This window comes from Triticum aestivum, chromosome 5B (genome assembly GCF_018294505.1).
Source record: "Triticum aestivum cultivar Chinese Spring chromosome 5B, IWGSC CS RefSeq v2.1, whole genome shotgun sequence".
NCBI lineage: Eukaryota > Viridiplantae > Streptophyta > Magnoliopsida > Poales > Poaceae > Triticum > Triticum aestivum.
In genome coordinates this window covers 599,575,141-599,592,325 of record NC_057807.1, presented here as the reverse complement: position 1 = coordinate 599,592,325, position 17,185 = coordinate 599,575,141, and positions in this window count along the sequence as shown.

Sequence of the window (17,185 nt, the reverse complement as noted above, 5' to 3'; positions counted from 1 at the left end):
GACATCACACATAACATGCAACCACATATAACAGTGCCAAGTTAGAGGGAGCACCAATGATGCTGCACTAGGGGAGACATGCTCATCATAAACACAACTTTGTTGAGTGTCTATGCATGTGTTGTCTTGGAAATCATCTTGGGGGTGTGGAGGAGTAGAAACTGTAGAGGCCCTCCGTTTGGAAGGAGCACCTTTATCCGCTGCCTTGCTAACTTCCTTCTGCTTTATTGATTTTGAATTGTCAAGTAAAACCGACAAGAAAAAGCAATAAAATTCTCTCTTCGGAACTCATTCATGCATGATACTGACAATCACTACTTTGATGTAAGGCAAACACATGATACCAGGATGGAATATGTATGAAAAACAGGACGGCATGGCATGTTCACAATTGTTTGTGTAAACTAAGGAGAAACCATTCCAGCAAATAAGAAGCAATGCAAGCTAGACACCACATGAAATATGCAACCAATATGACTCTGCCAAGTTAAAAGCGCCCCATCAAAAATCGAATTTCAACAAATTAGAAGCAGCGCATGCTATAAATCATATGAAAGATGCAAATAATATCGCACTTCATATACTAAAGGTGTCTCGTCATATTAATTGATGCGGGATACAAAAAAATAATAGTTTTATGTAAGGACATGCTTAATAGACAGATGTACTATGTACTAAATACAGGAAGGCATGTCACATTAACAGGTATAATGTCACGTTTACAGGAGTATAAGCTAAGCAGACTAGCACACACAGTTTAACCAGATTGGAAGAATTACAATCTAGACACCATATGCAACATGCAACCACATATCACGCTGCCAAGTTAGAGCAAGCACCTGCGATGCTAGTGTAGGGGAAATGTTGTAATCAACTACAGAGCTACGTTCACTATCTTCATCTAGCATTTCTGTTTCTTGAGAATCATGTCGGGAGGCTGACGTTGCATTCTTTAAATGAGGAGTAGTCCCCTTGCCTGCCTGCCTTGTCATAAGTGATTGATGAGGGATACACAAGAACATTAGTTTGATGTAAGAACATGGTTAATACACAGATGTACTAGTATGTACCAAAAACAGAAAGGCATGTCATATTCAAAGGTATAATGTGTAAGCAAAGCAGATGCAATTTAACCAAATTGGAAGCAATACAAGCTAGACATCCGGCTGGAGTGGTGAACATGATCATCTAGGACCTGAGAGCCTGGTGGGAGGCGGGCTACTTCGCCACCATCGCGGCTTTTTAGTTGGCTTCCAGGTGATGTCTGTCTTTGTTGGGCTTGTCACTGGCTCGGCCAGTGCCCTGACTAGCTATTTGTCTTCTGGTGCTCACGGGATGGTGGTTCATGTAAAAAATATATTTCCTTATCTTAATAAAGACCGATTTCGGCCTTTCGAATACAAGCTAGACACCATATGGAACATGCAACCACATATGACACCGCGAAGTTAAAGCAAGCACCTGGGATGGTGGTTCATTGCGAGCATGGTCATCAACTCCAGAGCAACGTCTACTGTCTCCATCTGCTGACACTGCACCCTTTAAAGCGTTGTAACGTGTCGCGCCTAGCCACATAGAAAGATGGCATGACTTGTATCTTTTCTTTTTTGCTTCGCTTTCGGCAGACTCTGAAATACCCTTGCATAAAAACACAATAGTGAGAGTATCGATGAAGTGTGTGCAGAACTAGTGCACTGTAAAAGTAGCAGATAGCAGGTGGCTGAAAAATAAATGACAGGAGACATATGATAGCTCTACAACATTGCATGGCAAACAAAATTAGATTCTACTCCGTATGATTTTGTAATATATGAGCACAGGAAATGCAGGTACTCCTCCAGCACACCACCACATGTGGTCATATCTAAGATAATAGTTGACTGAAAAATAAATAGGTCAGTCGATTTTTTAGTGAACCGTCCGATCTATAAGGAACGGGCAGATGGCCTTCGTCTACCTCCTGCCAGTCACTATTGACAATCTTTCTCGAACCGCCAGCGACCACTGGCCCAGACCCGTGCCTCTGCCGCCCCGCCCTCCCATCGACCTCACACCACCGCCGTGCTTGGCAGCGCCCCCAAGCCGTCCCTTTAATCCCGGCCGACCTCAAGACCGGGCGCCAGTAGCTCTAGGCCGCACACGCCCCTAAGATAAACACCAAGGCACTTCTTCCCCGGCGTAATAGTCGTACTAGCGCCTGTTACGCCAGGGAATGCTTCCGTTAATTGGGAATCAACTAGCCAGAAATTGAAATTCAGGGGGGCGACGGACCTCTAGCTAAGGTGAAATAGTATATGAGGAGAAACCTTGTGCATCGCGAGTTACTAGGAACATCTAGTATGAAGAAGAAGCGGTCAACTAGTGTCTTCTGTGGGATGAATACCATGCAAGCAGAGACGTAACATTTGCACAAATAAGGGAAGAGGAGTACCTTCTTCGGTTGCCGGTGTGGTCACCTCCACATGTCGCGCCGATCTTCTTCCTTTTACCGGGGAAACCGATGTTCTGGAGGGTGCAGGCTTGGACGAACCCATGGGCAAATTGTTGACTGTGTTGCCATGGCCGTATGTCGGCGGAGGGGAAGCAGATCCGAGGCGGCGAAGGACGGCATAGCAGGAATAGCTCCGGTGTGGTGGAGGGTGGTGAAGTTGGAGCGGCAGCGATGAGGTGCAGGACGGCATGGTTGAACTGGCTCGGGTACGGATGGCTCGGCCTCGGCTTCAACTACTAGCCATGGAGGGCGTTGCGGTTGAGGTTGCGGTGGACGACGACGTCGGAGTATCGGCTCCGGCGTGATGGAGGAGGGCGGCGGTTGATGGGTGGGATGGGATGGCGGATGGAGGACGCCAGGGTTTCGCGGCTGGTGGAGAGGTAGTTTTGGCGGCCACGGAGTACGAATGGGGAATCGGACTGGTGGGGGGGAACCATGTTTCGGTCTAGGATGTGCTTGTTTTTGGCTTTTTTGAACAGAAGATTGGACGCCCTTGTTTGAAATTTGGGGAAAGTACAAACTTTTCCCCCTCATAAATTTCGGACCTACTGCGGGTCGGGGGTAGGATGGTAATCCCAGGTGTCCCAAATAGTGGGCGGGAGCAATTTCGGCCGCGCGCATGTGTGCTTAGGCAGCCATTGTGTATGAATGTTTTTTGGAGGCAGTTGTGTGGCATCTAGATGAAGCTACAAACCTACCCCGGTTTAGACCTTTGGACGTCAGGCCGGTAGGTTTCACGGGTCGGAGTTATTAGAAAAGTAATTTCCTTGTACTACCAAACATTGGTCTCACGCGGTTTCGGGCGAGTAGAGGCTCTTTTGGCGCTTCGTTCAAAATTTTGAAACACAAGCATTCACGTTTAGAGTACTCTTGAACTATGAGGATTGACCTGAATAGACAACGTTATATTTGACCTTGTATGTTTGAAAACCTCATTCAATTATCCGCTTCCTTTTGAAATTTTGGCACTTGAAAATCCTATAACTACGATTATTTTGGAATGGAGGATCTAAATTTGAATCTATTTTGTACACGACTACATATGCTATTATGTACAAAATCAGAGCAAATATTGGTACCCCCATAGTTTAGGTATGGTTTACAAATGCCATGATATCAAATTCAAATAATTGAATGGACTTCATGTTGAATTCGATTTTTTTAAACCACCTTAGGTTGAATTCAAATGTATGCTAGTTCATAGGTAGCTATTTATAAATGTCCATTGTGTAACTTTCGTATGTATAATGTGCCTTACACACACAACATGAACTATACTCACGTTTATATTCGATTGCTAAAGCGATGCATTGTCTGGAGTTCAAAATACTAACTATGTGGATCAATTGTGTCGAATAATAACATAGACATGCTCAAATTCGATAGAATCTAGATGTCTGATGGATTAATGACCGCTCCTTACGCGAATTGCAAATATCATGATCCCATCATAATATTTGGATACAATTTATATCTTTAATCAATGTGTAGAGCAGTCTTTTGCGTGTAGTTTCACTCTCCGTCGGTGGTCTCTCACACATGCTCACACACTCTCTCCCGAGGTGTCTTTCTCGCACACATGCCATAGATATAACCCTCCCTCCCTCTCGTAACCATTTACAACTGTTTTCACTAACCTTTATCACAAGCACTCTTCCTCTCGCAAACATACACACGCACAATCCTCATCGACCCTTTCTATATACATGGACCTGCATACGTGTCTCATGTACGCACACTATCTTTACGCATGTCTCTCACGCATTATCTCACACCTCTCTTCCTAATCGACGAGTATGATTCTAGCAGATCATTCTGTAGGATGCCCCTTAAAGTTAGTTTGGATGAATAGTAATATCAGAGATAAAGGGGTTACCTTGGTCCGAGAACCTAGGGTTACAAATCCTAGCCGGCTTTGTCAGTCGACACAGAGTCCTTCACAATTCTGCTATCTTTGTCTTGTATGTCTAGTCATCCATGGGTCTTCCTAAATGTGTCATGGGCCGACCAATGTGGCACAGGACGAAACCGAACGAAGGACCTCACCTCGACCCACCGGACCTCACGCGATGACACACCCTCTGCCCCCACGTCTCATTATCTTCTCACACCCACACATACCAACACAAACACCACACACACAGAAAATTTCTCATGGTGCCTCTATTCCCTCCCCCTTGCATATACACACTCAAGGGAATGGAATCTCTTGTCGTGACGTCATATTCGTCTCTCTCTCTAGACCACTCTCATTTCTCGTGCTATCTCTCCCACGCCCCCCCTCCCCCCGTCGGCCCCTCTATCCATGCCTCTCTCGAATACGTAATACACACACATACCACTCTAGGCCCCCCAAATGCATCAACTACACATTCACACATGTTACATCATGTACCCCATTGATCTAAAAAGCCCTCTCTTCGCGTTTATTTCACATACAACATTTCTTTTGAATAAAGTGTGGCCAAAAAATTATTTTAGAGTTTCTACATATATACAACATTACAAAGTTATATGGAGGAGTATGAACGCTAATTTGCATTGCATGGTGCCCACAATGATATTTATTCCGCACTGTGAATTTGTATATTTTTATACTATATACAAAGTTAGTCATAATAAAGAGAAACGAAGAGAATCTCTCTCTCCATCGCATACCCCCCTGTACGCCCCTTCACGTATGCACACAAAACTATCTCCAGGTCCTCTAAAAGTAAGCCCCCAGAAAATTCACGCGTGTTTCATCTTTCTCTTGCGATATATGCAATGACGATCATTGTATTTGAAGCGAAAGCATGATACATACATTGGTCTTCATAATCCACTCATTACGGTCACCGTTTACGTTTAGTGGTTATTATACAGTCACGGGCTCACCGTACAACTTTGTATTTGCTCATGACATGACTAGTTGACCAGTTAAACGCTCCACGTGGCACCTCTAGTGTTGCATCACATTATCTCACTACCATCGTGCCCACCTGTCGACTTGTATCTACTCTACATCTACACTATTATAAAATACATAAAATATAAAATACACTCTTATAAAAAACAGAGTTGGTGATGATGGTGTGCCTGCCATCCTGCAATATAGGTCGTCCGATTTATATCTGACGGATAGGAAAGAAACTATGGCAATTTTGCAAAAAGGTACCCACACACCTCTCCACATTTGCAAATAAGGCCTTCCCTCGTTCATCCTTTTCTCTCACAAGATAAACAAGTCATACAAATGCATCTTGATGTTACGTGCAACGCACGGGCATCTTGCTAGTAAGAATGAAAACAAACGACAAAAAAATATTTTGACGGTGGTTCGAAGTCATGACTGCGGGCACAGAGGACAAGGTGGCCTTGTATTGGTATGCTGAGTCGTCTGTTTTAATACACAAGAGCTGGTGTGGTGATTATACACACACGCACGCATGCACACGAACTCCATCCACGCAACACTCACACAAACATATGCACCCACGCACGCACGCAACACTCACACGTACACACGCAGCCACGCACGCACGCAACACTCACACGCACACACACACGCATGCATGCACACACCAGTACACCACACGACCAACACACACTCTCACGCTCAAGTGCTCAACCTACACATGCATGCGCACACATCCGGCCCTGACAGACACATACACAACCAGGTGATTCCCGCACATGGGTTAGAGCCTTGTCGCGCCTGCATAAATTTGTGTTTATTTGACCTTTTCCCTATGCGAACTGACAGGTGGGACCCACAAGGAACATGGTCAATTTAACTAGTCAACATGGAACCACGCAGACTATTTGGCCGCTCAACAGAGTGCAATCCGATGCTGAACTGTGAGCAAGTGACCAGATAATCACCACAAAACGTATATAGTGACCGTAATCAGCTTATTCTAAAGTTCGGTGATCGTATTACACTTTTCTCTCTGTAGGCCCTCCAAAACTACATCTCTACACGTTCTAGCATGTTACATCTAACAAATATGCAATACGGCACTACTACTACACTCTAACACAATAAATCATATGTGTTTTTAGTTTTACTAGATATCATATTGTTACTTATAATTATTCAGTTTGCATACATTAAAATTGCCTTTGAAATGTATGTCCAGTATCATCTACCACGCGGGAAAAACCCCGCCCTTTCCTGTTTAATCGGGTTTGTATCGATGGATCGTGCGAAAAAGCAAAACTATAGTACTATACAGTGCAAGTGACAATTCACTGGGCCGTCGTGTCATCTACTCCTCCGTCGTAAGAGTGGAGCGCTCGCTTTCATAAATCTTCTAGTCCGTTTCGCCGACATATGGGACATCAAGCTACCGGGTCCACGTGCCATACCGGAATACAGTGCAGAGCAGCCGGGGTGAAGCACCCCAGTCATGGCGCCGGCGTAGTAATGAGCAATGAGGCGTCAAATCACAAAGCTGCACCTTTCCCGCAGTTAAGTTGGAGGGACGAAGTAATAATGCTAAAAAAAGAAGTTGGAGGGACGAAGCAACCATCATTTCACTCGTTGCTGAATCCGCTTCTCCCTCATCTTCTTCAACTTAACCACATGTTGCTTCTGCCGTTGTTCTGCCTCATGTGGGATGCGGATCAGCATGGTAAAGCACTGACACGTGGGACCGCATGTTAGCAAACCGCCAGGACAACGTCCTCCGAAAATAAGAAACCTCCCCGCCATCCCGCGGCAAAATCACCTCCTTTTTACTAATCTTTGATTCTATAATTTTTTAGATCAATTAATTGAGATTTGTATAGATAGCACACAGGAGCAAAACCAAGTGGTACGGTTAAGGGCATCCACAATGTGTAGCCAAATGTGAAAATAGCTTTTGGCATCGTGGGAACCATTGTGGACGGTGTTGCCAAAGCCAAAAAGATGGAACCGAAGCTCCCTGATTGATTGATTGAAGGAATAGAAAAATGCAACGTCTCTCCTCTTTCTCCCATGCTTGGACGCATGTAGTACAGTATAGAGCACAGAGTCTACTCCCCTGTCCCTTCTATCACAAATCACAAAGCAGTGAGGCGTCAAATCACAAAGCACGGACGAAGCAACCATCATTTCACTCTTCGCTGACTCCGCTTCTCCATCGTCTTCTTCGAGAAACCATCTCACCGCACTAGTACTCCTAGTAGTAGTACTAGTAAAGGACTTCCTGGATGCAAATAAGGCGGTTGTCTCGGCTTGCAGGCGGCACTTGCGAACGACTTACCGTGGTCTCCCTCAATGGTGTTCTCCGTCGAACGCACTTCGCCAAACCACAAAAAATCATCGACGTCACCGCAATGGGCAAGGAATTCAAATATAGTTACTACCTCCATTTTTTTGTACACAAGGCCAGTATATCAAAATTACAACTTGCAAAGGGCCACTAACACTAATCGAGCCAAAATTGATGGGGTTAGCAACCAAGGACATTAATATCCCCTGCATGCATGCGGAAGTGAGAAGGTTCGTTTGCATGGCGCTGCATTAATCAAGCGATGAGGAGTGAGATGGTTAGCTCTTTGGTCTTTCGAGAAAAAAATACGCATTAATTGACACGTGAAACGAGGATTTGTATCGAAGGAAAACCCCGCCTTTCTTTTTTAACACTAGTACTCCTAGTATGTACGTACTTATCCTGTTTGGGTCACAGTCTCTCCTGCACGCCGCGGTCGCACCGCACCCTCACACAGTCGCTCCTGCACGCCGCAAACCCAACCAAAGGGAACGCACCCTGACTGACAACGTGTTGTCGCATGTGAACAAACCAAAACGCAGCCATCCAATCACTGACACATAATTTTCATTCATAGAGTATGTTTATCCAACCGCATGTTTGGGGAATATCTGTACGGCCCGTGCGGTGGTCTGTTGGGGAAGAAGAAGAGGTGAGGAAGAAGGAAAGAAGGGTTAGGAGACGTAGGATATCATCAACCGCTGAAATGGTAGACTGACCCAAGTCAGGCGACTTGTATAATAAATAGTATGTTTTTACACAGCAAAAGATCCATAAAAACAACAACATAAAGAAAAACTATCACTGCTCGTGGAAAGAGACGGCCTCGTCGTCTTTGGCTGCCAGCGCGAACCAGCCGTCGTTGCCGACGTGTGTCTCCGCACCGTGGTTGTCCTCAGCCTCCAGCTACTCGTCAAGCGGAGCGTGCGGGCACTCTGCACGGATGAGAGCACAGCCCGGTTCAAGTTGAGGACGTCCGGTTCCGCCTGCAGGAGGGCCTCGATGGCAGCGGCATCCACGCGCTCCACGTCGAGTCGAGCCTCCGCCGCCCGGTTCAAGTCCAGGACTTCCGGTTCCGCCTGCAGGAGGGCGTCGATGAGATCGGCATCCACGTGCTCTGCGTCGATTCGAGCCTCTGCCGCCCGGTTCATGTCCAGGATGTCCGGTTCCGCCTGCAGGAGGGCCTCGATGGCAACGGCATCCGCGTGCTCCGCCTTCAGTTGAGCCTCCGCCGCCCGGTTCACATCCACGACATCCGGTTCCGCCTGCAGGAGAGCCTTGATGGCAGCGGCATGCGCGCGCTCCGCGTCGAGTTGAGCCTCTGCCTCTCGGTCCTCCTTTAGTATCGCCATGTTGAACCGCTGCTCCGCCTGCACCATGGGGGACTCGGACGTCGGCACAAAGTCGATGTCCATCGTCTCATACCCATTGGGTGCCTTCTGCGCCACGACCTCCGCAGTGAACATTGGATCGGCTTCCTCCTCCTCGTAGCTTGGCTCCAGAGAACTCGGGGATTGGCCCGCCGCAAAGCGAGCTTGGGAACGGAGGTCTGTGGCACCGACCGCCTCCGCGATTTTTGTGCGGCGCTCCGGCGTTAGCATCTTGTAGTAAGTGATCTTGCGGTGCACCATGGCTTTCTGGTGAACTAGGGGATGCTTGATGTGGGCTAGGGGATCGAAAGGTGGGGGAATGGGCTGGAGATTTGGTGTGGTTTTAGGGCAGTGGCTGGTGTAGGCCGAGCAGCGAAGGCTCTGGTGTGAATAGTGGTTCCGGTGATGACCGGTCAATCGGTTTTGACTGTACATCGCTCTTGTCGCTTTCGCGTTGCAGCCCGGCATGCTGGACCCTCCACGTCGCTCACCGAATGGAACGCGCTTCGTCTTGCGTTTTCGCTCGCTTGTGGGACCGCAGTTGAGAGCAAACCGACGTCCCTCCCCCTCCCCGCCCGCGTCATTTATTATACCACCACTCCCTCCATTTTATGCGGAGTAAATAAAAATAGAGGGAGTATACTACGGATGAGGATCCCCTGACGTGGCCGAACCCATTGAGTAACTGACATGTGGGGCCTAGCAAGCATGGGGTTCGCCAGTAAGTGACCGAAAGGGAGGGTAAGGCAGGGATACCTACGTCAGAGGACCCACTTCCACTATACTACTTTGACCAAATGTTAGAGTAATAATATATGACATGCAACTTACACAAATGTTAGAGTAATAATATATGACATGCAACTTACACAAAGCATACAGGGTCTAATGCGTTTTTCGAGGCTAACTTTGACCAAATGTTAGAGTAATAATATATGACATGCAACTTACACAAAGCATACGGTCAATTTCGTATCTGAAAGGAGTTTCCAATGATATAATTTTCACATTATACATCTCATGTACTCCCTCCGTCTAGGTGTGTAAGTCATCTTATGAAACCCAAATAATCCCAAAACACGTAGGCGTTGTGCATTAACTTCTACCTCGTTTCTTGTTTTTGACATATCAACCAATAAGAGATGAGGGTGTGCATGCTTTTAATGACCTAAGACTATCAAACATGACATGCAGTGGTTAGTTCATTGCATGCAATACTATTAATTAGCAAATAAACATTAATGTCTCTCGTTTTCCCCTCCTCCTTGGTCACGGTGCACAGCCTAAGATGACTTACTCACCTATGTGAAAGGAGTACTATTAATCTTGTCAATAGTCAAATTGGAAACCATCTCGAGTACAAATCTAGGAGTACGTATGAATCTAACAATATTGATTGGGCGTTGTTGAATGTTGATACCTTTTTTATCATAGTAGAGATACTTTGACTACACATAAAACTTATATGTAAAGTAGAAAGGATAGGAGGGAGTATATTGTACGTTCAAAAACGAAACGAACATTGAATACCCTTTATATATGATTTGCGGATGCTATGATCACCGGTTCAAAATTTTGAATCCGCCTTAGGTATCACATGCCCCCACTCGTTCCCTCTCGATTTCATCTCAGGGTCCGGAGATCTATTGAAAGAGGACTAGGGTGGGTACATGCGAATGATACTCGGCGGAATGTTCAAATGAGGCATGCGGGAGGATGGACTCGACAGGAGGGCGACATGATCGATGGAGAAGAGAGTTGGAGAGGAATGAGAAATAAGCAAACGCCACATGATTACACTTGAACGGCTCAAATAAACAATAAGTTGTCTCGCTTGGCCTACATAGTGAAAGGCCTAATGCGCAACGCGGAGCACTGACGCTCGAATATGGCCAGGAAAACAGGGAAACCGACATGTGGTGCACACCCGTCGGGACGATGTAGCGCAGACTAGTCCAATGGAGGAGCTGGCCCACGACCTCCTCGCCACCGACAACCGTTCATGTGGGTCGTTGGAGCCAACAACTGGGCGCAGCTCCAGCACCGCCTCTGGACACGGCAACCGCAGTGAGCGACACGCTCATATCGTTGATAGACACGGTCGGTTTCAGTGTGCCGAGGGTGGCGTTAGTGATGTGGCACGACCAACGGTATGTTTGGTTTGTGCCCAAGGTTGCCCCATCAAAGCATTGGGTAGCCAAAAAATTTGGTTGAGGTATTGGTTGCCCATGATTTGGCCGATACTGGCAAGAAAAATGAACTAGAGTTGGCTAGAGTTCATTGGCATGCCAAAGAAATGGCAACCATCCAAACAAAGACTAATCTTTGGGTCATGACCAAAATTTTGGTAAGCTGCACTTTGGCCACAATCCAAACACATCCCAACACCCGGCTCGTCGAGGATGCACGGGGCGCCGCGACGCATCCGCGGAGTGGTGTAGCGCGGCCAACTACATCCTCTGGACCTGAGACCATGCCGGGTCGTCTTGCTTTTTCAATGACATGCGGGGATCGCATTTGAGCAAAGGGCATCTCCAATGTTGCCACGACCGCAGCTGACTACCCTGGCACACCAAAGCCCTCGTCGCTCGCACCGTCGCGCGGTGCGTTCCCAGCCGGCGCCAGCTGCCCGCATTCATGCCGTCGTTCGTATGTCGTTGTTAAGAGGCTCGGTGCCCGAGGAACCAACTCCGGCGACTTAATGACGCACCCGGACGCTTGGCCTCACCGGAATGCTCTACTTAAAGCGGCAATGCCCAACTAACCTCCACACCATAGCGCATCGTCCTCCTACCTGGCACCACATCCGCCATGACCGCAAGTGCAAACGCTCTGCGGGAGAGCTTGTCTTCGGGGATGAAGCTCGAGGTCGCCGCCCTCGCTCAAGTCACCTCTCGCGACGCAATAGCGGCGTAGCCGAACGCGGATGCGACCGCACAAGCGGTGGCCACGCTGGCGGCCTACGACGGGAGCACCGTCAGCCACGCGTCCTACTTGCCGCCGTCCAACGTTCGGCACCGCCGAGGTCGGGGACTCCTCCGAGGATGAGTAGGGCATGGGAGGCGGCAGGGCATGGTGTGCCAACTGGCCGGTCCGTATCCCGTGTTCTACTCTTCCTCGCCGAAGACCGCACCTTCACTTCACGGGTCTTGAACCCCGCCCCCATACATAGAGATCGCAGATGAAGGACATCGGTCGCTGCCGTAGAATAGGTTTAGGGTCGGGTTTCTTTTATTTTTCTGTCCTATAAAAGTTCAAAATGTAATGAAAATCTGCCGTGTTTGCATTAATCTCGGCCGGTGTATATGAACTTTCACAATAAAATACATATTGTAGGAGTACTAGCAAGATGCCCGTGCGTTGCACGGAAGATCAAGATCTTGTGGGAGAAAAGGATGAATGAGGGAAAGCGTTATCTGCAAATGTGGAGAGGAGTGCAGGTAAATTGTCATAGTTTCCTTCCTATCCGTTAGATATAGATCGGATGGCCTATATTGAAGGATGACAGGCACACCATCATCACCAACTCTTCTCTTTATTGAACCAAGACAAATCTAAAAAAACCAACTAAGCCAACCTCCCAGCATATCGCGCGGGAAAAGACCCGGCCGCGCCGTTTTAGTCGGGATTACAGGATTACTAGTAGTAGTATCGATGGGTCACGCGAAGCAACATTTTTTTTGAGGGGGCGAAGCACCTAGTTTAAAAGGAAAAAAAGGCGGTACACTCACAGCACTCCTGTCGCGGTCGCATTGCACCCCACACACGTTCGGTCCTCCACACGGCTCACACAAACGGAACGTGCTTCAGCTTGCCTCTTCACTGCCACGTGGGGCTGCACTTGGAGAAACCGACCATGCGCCAAACTCCCCCCGCCCACCGCACGAAACTCCTCGCCCCCCCCCCCCACACACACACACACACACAAATTCCCCCCAAATTCAATTCAACCGCCCTTCGGCCAAATATTCCCCAAACCCCCCCCCCCCCCCCCCCCGTCCCCCCTCCACTCCATTCGCTCCGCCAAAGCCGCCCTCCCCGCCGCGCCGATACGTCGGCGCCGCGGTTTGTCGAGGGGACGTACGGTGATCCTCTCGGTCCCACAGTACACTCTCGTAGACTGTCGTCCTCTAGCCGCGCCGCGACCTCTGGCTACGTTCTTGTGGAGGCGCACGGCGGTCAGCGCTGCCACCACTGGCAATGTTCATGTGGAGACGCACGGCGGTCAGCTTCTCCCACGGTACGCGCATTCTAGACTGAGGCCCCGTTCATGTCGGTGTAGCGCTGAAAGTTAGCTGATAGACGCTGTTAATCTCACTGTTTGCCGAAGTAGTTTACTGTCAATATGCTCTGCTTAAGAAGCTTCCTTGCCCTGTTCTGCACTCAAGCTTCCTTGCCGAAGTAGTTCGCTGAGATGGCATTGCCAAGGCCGATTAGTTGCTAAAATATCCTGCCATATATTTATTGTGACGTAGATTGCCATGGTCTAGTAGCCAATCTGTTAGGTGAAATAGCTCTACACCGTTTTATACTCGATCTTTGTTTGCTGAAACAGCCTGCCATAATTTAGAACTAAAATCTGTTTGCTGAATTAGCTTTACATATATTTCGTTACTTAGATCTGCTCGTCCAAATATCTTGCCATAGCTTTAGTCATCGACCTAGGTATTTTTTTTCTGGACTTCATAAAAAAGCATATATGTTTTTCCTGTAATATCTAATAGAAGAACTAATTTGTATGTCTAACAGATGGACAGGACTTGGATAACTTCTGCTCGAAGATTCTCCGCTGCATATGTCGAGGGGGTTGAAAACTTCATGAACTTTATCAGAGCTGAGTACGGTGGTCCGAAATCAGATGTGCTCTGCCCATGTAGCAGTTGTATGAATTCAGTTACAAGACCCCAATCAACTATGCAAAATCATCTACACTTGTATGGGATGTCGGTCACATATACTCGGTGGGTTCATCATGGTGAAGTTGTGAACGTCAATGTTATTGACTACGTGGAAGCAGCAGATCACCATCTTGATCTGCCTGATGCTCAGGTGGAAGAGGAGGAGGAGGTGGTGGTGGTGGAGCCAGTGAGTTTGACCAACATTTGAACAATGCTACGAAATGCTCGTGCATTCCGTGAACTTTCACCTGCAGAAGAAAAACGGTGGGCCCGCATGTTGGAACAATGCAACATTGCTGTCACCCCAGGAAATAAGCTGTCAGTATTCTCAGCTATGGTCACCTTTCTTCAGGTGAAGACATCTGAGCGGATGACCAACAAATCATTCGATGCGATGTTGGCTGATTTCCGCAAATCTTTCCCAGATGCGTCTGAGCTGCCACACACCTACAGTAAAATGAAGAATTTCCTTCGTGCGGTTGGAATTGGATATGATATGATCCATGTTTGTAAGAATAGTTGTGTTCTGTTCCGGAAGGATTATGCCAACTTAAGTGAATGCCCGAAATGCAAATCATCAAGATGGAATGATGGCGATGCTGTGAAGAGGGTTCCTCATAATGTTCTGAGACATTTTCCAATTACACCAAGATTGCAGAGGTTGTTTCATGATGCTAACAAGAGAGGATGTACTGTGGCATTCTCGGAATCAGGAGTACAGAGATCAAAATGTAATGAGCCATCCATCTCATGGTAGTGAGTGGAAAAGCTTCAATGATAAACACAAAGAGTTTGTTGCTGACCTGAGAAACATTAGACTTGGCTTAGCTTCAGATGGATTTAACCCATTTGGAGACCAGAGCGCCACATATAGCATGTGGCCAGTGCTTGTTATCCCTTACAACATGCCTCCAAATGTCTGCACCAAAGAATCAAACTACATGATGGCCTTGCTCATCCCAGGTCCAAAAAGTCCTGGAAAGGATTTTGATTTGTTCATGGAGCCTCTTGTGGAGGAACTTCAACAGCTATGGAAGGGTGTTCTCACTCAAGACCTATATAGCAGCCCCCCAGCTGATTTCTTTCTGCGTGTTGTTGTAATTTGGTGCATCCATGATTATCCGGCTTTGGGCACTATGTCAGGGAGAACGGCACATGGTTACAATGCATGTGTTCGCTGTGATAGGAATCCGCTGTCATACACAATACTTAGCAAGATCTATTACATTGGACACCGCCGTTTCCTTGCCAAGTACAAGCCGCATCCTAGAAAATACTGAAGACATGTGTTCAATGCAAAGCATGAAAACCGTGATGCGCCAAAGAGGCTCACCGCCGATGAGTTGCAAGTGGAATTAGAGAAGGTCAGGCATATTACACCAGGAAACCATCCTGGTAATGGTAGCAGGAAAAGGAAGTGTGGCACGGTAGAAGAGAGATTATTGTTTACCCGCAGGTCCACTTTGTGGGACTTGGAGTATTGGAAAGATTTGGATCTACGGCATAATCTTGGTGTGATGCACATCGAGAAAAATATATGTGACAGCATTATCAGCACACTTCTTAACATTGAAGGCAAGACGAAAGATACCTTAAAATCTAGGATTGATTTGACACACCTGGGTATCAGAAAGGATTTGCAGGTGCAAGATGAAGGTAAACCACGGGATATAGCACCAGCTGTGTACGTCTTGGACAAGGTAAAAACAAAAGAATTCTGCGAGGTCCTATCACGTGTGAGATTCCCACATGGATTTGCTTCCAACCCTGAAAGGAGAGTCAGTGCAGATGGAAATAAGGTACAAGGGTTGAAAACTCATGACTGCCACGTCCTACTTCAAAGGGTTTTACCTGTTATCCTTAGAGGATTGGGCCGCCCTAACTTATACAGAGCAGTTGCAGAGTTGGGACAATTCTTCAGGGAACTCTGCAGTAGGAATATCAGGATAGATGCTTTGGAGCATCTTAGAGACAAGATACCAACTATCCTATAGGACCTTGAGAAGATATATCCTCCAGCCTTCTTTGATGTGATGGTGCATTTGGCTGTTCATCTACCTGATGAGGCACTACTTAGAGGTCCAGTACAGTATGGCTGGATGTACCCTATTGAAAGGCGGCTAGGCACTTTCAAGGGCTATGTTAGGAACAGAGCTAGACCCGAGGGTTCCATTGCAGAGGCCTACATTGCTACAGAAGCGTTGACATTCTGCTCAAAATACATTGAAACAGCTTATCAGCTTAGCAAAGAGGTGGGTGAAGACAATCTCGGGCTCAATGTTTTCGATTATTCTGTTCGAGTTACAGGGAAGAGTCGACAAGAGGACAAACCTAAAGATTTGGACAAAATGGTTTGGTATGTGTTGAATAACTGTCCTGAGATACTACCTTAAATCAAGTAAGTGCAGTACTGCAGCTTATACATCGTAATCTACTAAACTTGCAGCACATTCTTATATATTTAGATGTTTAACGTGATCACTATGTTGTGCAGCATCTACAAAGAGGAGTTACTGCCACAAAATCCAAGAAACATTGACAAACTGGTTATGGCAGGATTTGCGAAATGGTTCAAGAACCATGTAAGCTTTTGAAGTGCACTGTCAGTTTTTTTAATATATTGAGTACATAAGATGATCAGCTTGTCTATTTTCTAACCATAGGTTAAGAAGATGCGGGAGGATGGGCAGGCAGTTGATGATGCCCTTTACTCACTAGCAATGGGTCCTGATACTCGGGTAAGACATTATGAATCTTGCGTTGTTGGAGATGTGCGCTACAACACCCTTACACGAGACGAAGGCAGGAAGACACAAAACAGTGCCATCATGAACACGGATACGTATGACAAAGAAACAACTGAAATGTATGCTAACATAACAGACATTGTTCAGTTGCAGTATATCTCCAGTTTCGAGGATCATCGGTGTGTGGTTCTGTTGTGCTGTCGTTGGTATAACCTGTTTTCCAGGATTGCAAAACCCAGAGCTGATGATTATTTCAAATCCATCAATGTCAAGGCGGCGTACCAGACCAACGAGCCTTTTATTTTGGCAAATCAAGCAACACATATATTTTTCTTGGAATACACATTTGCACGTAGCGATGATTGGAGAGTATTGCAAAGGTTTGAGCAAAGGAATTCGTTTAATGAAGTTGCACAACAAGATGATGCTTACATTTCTC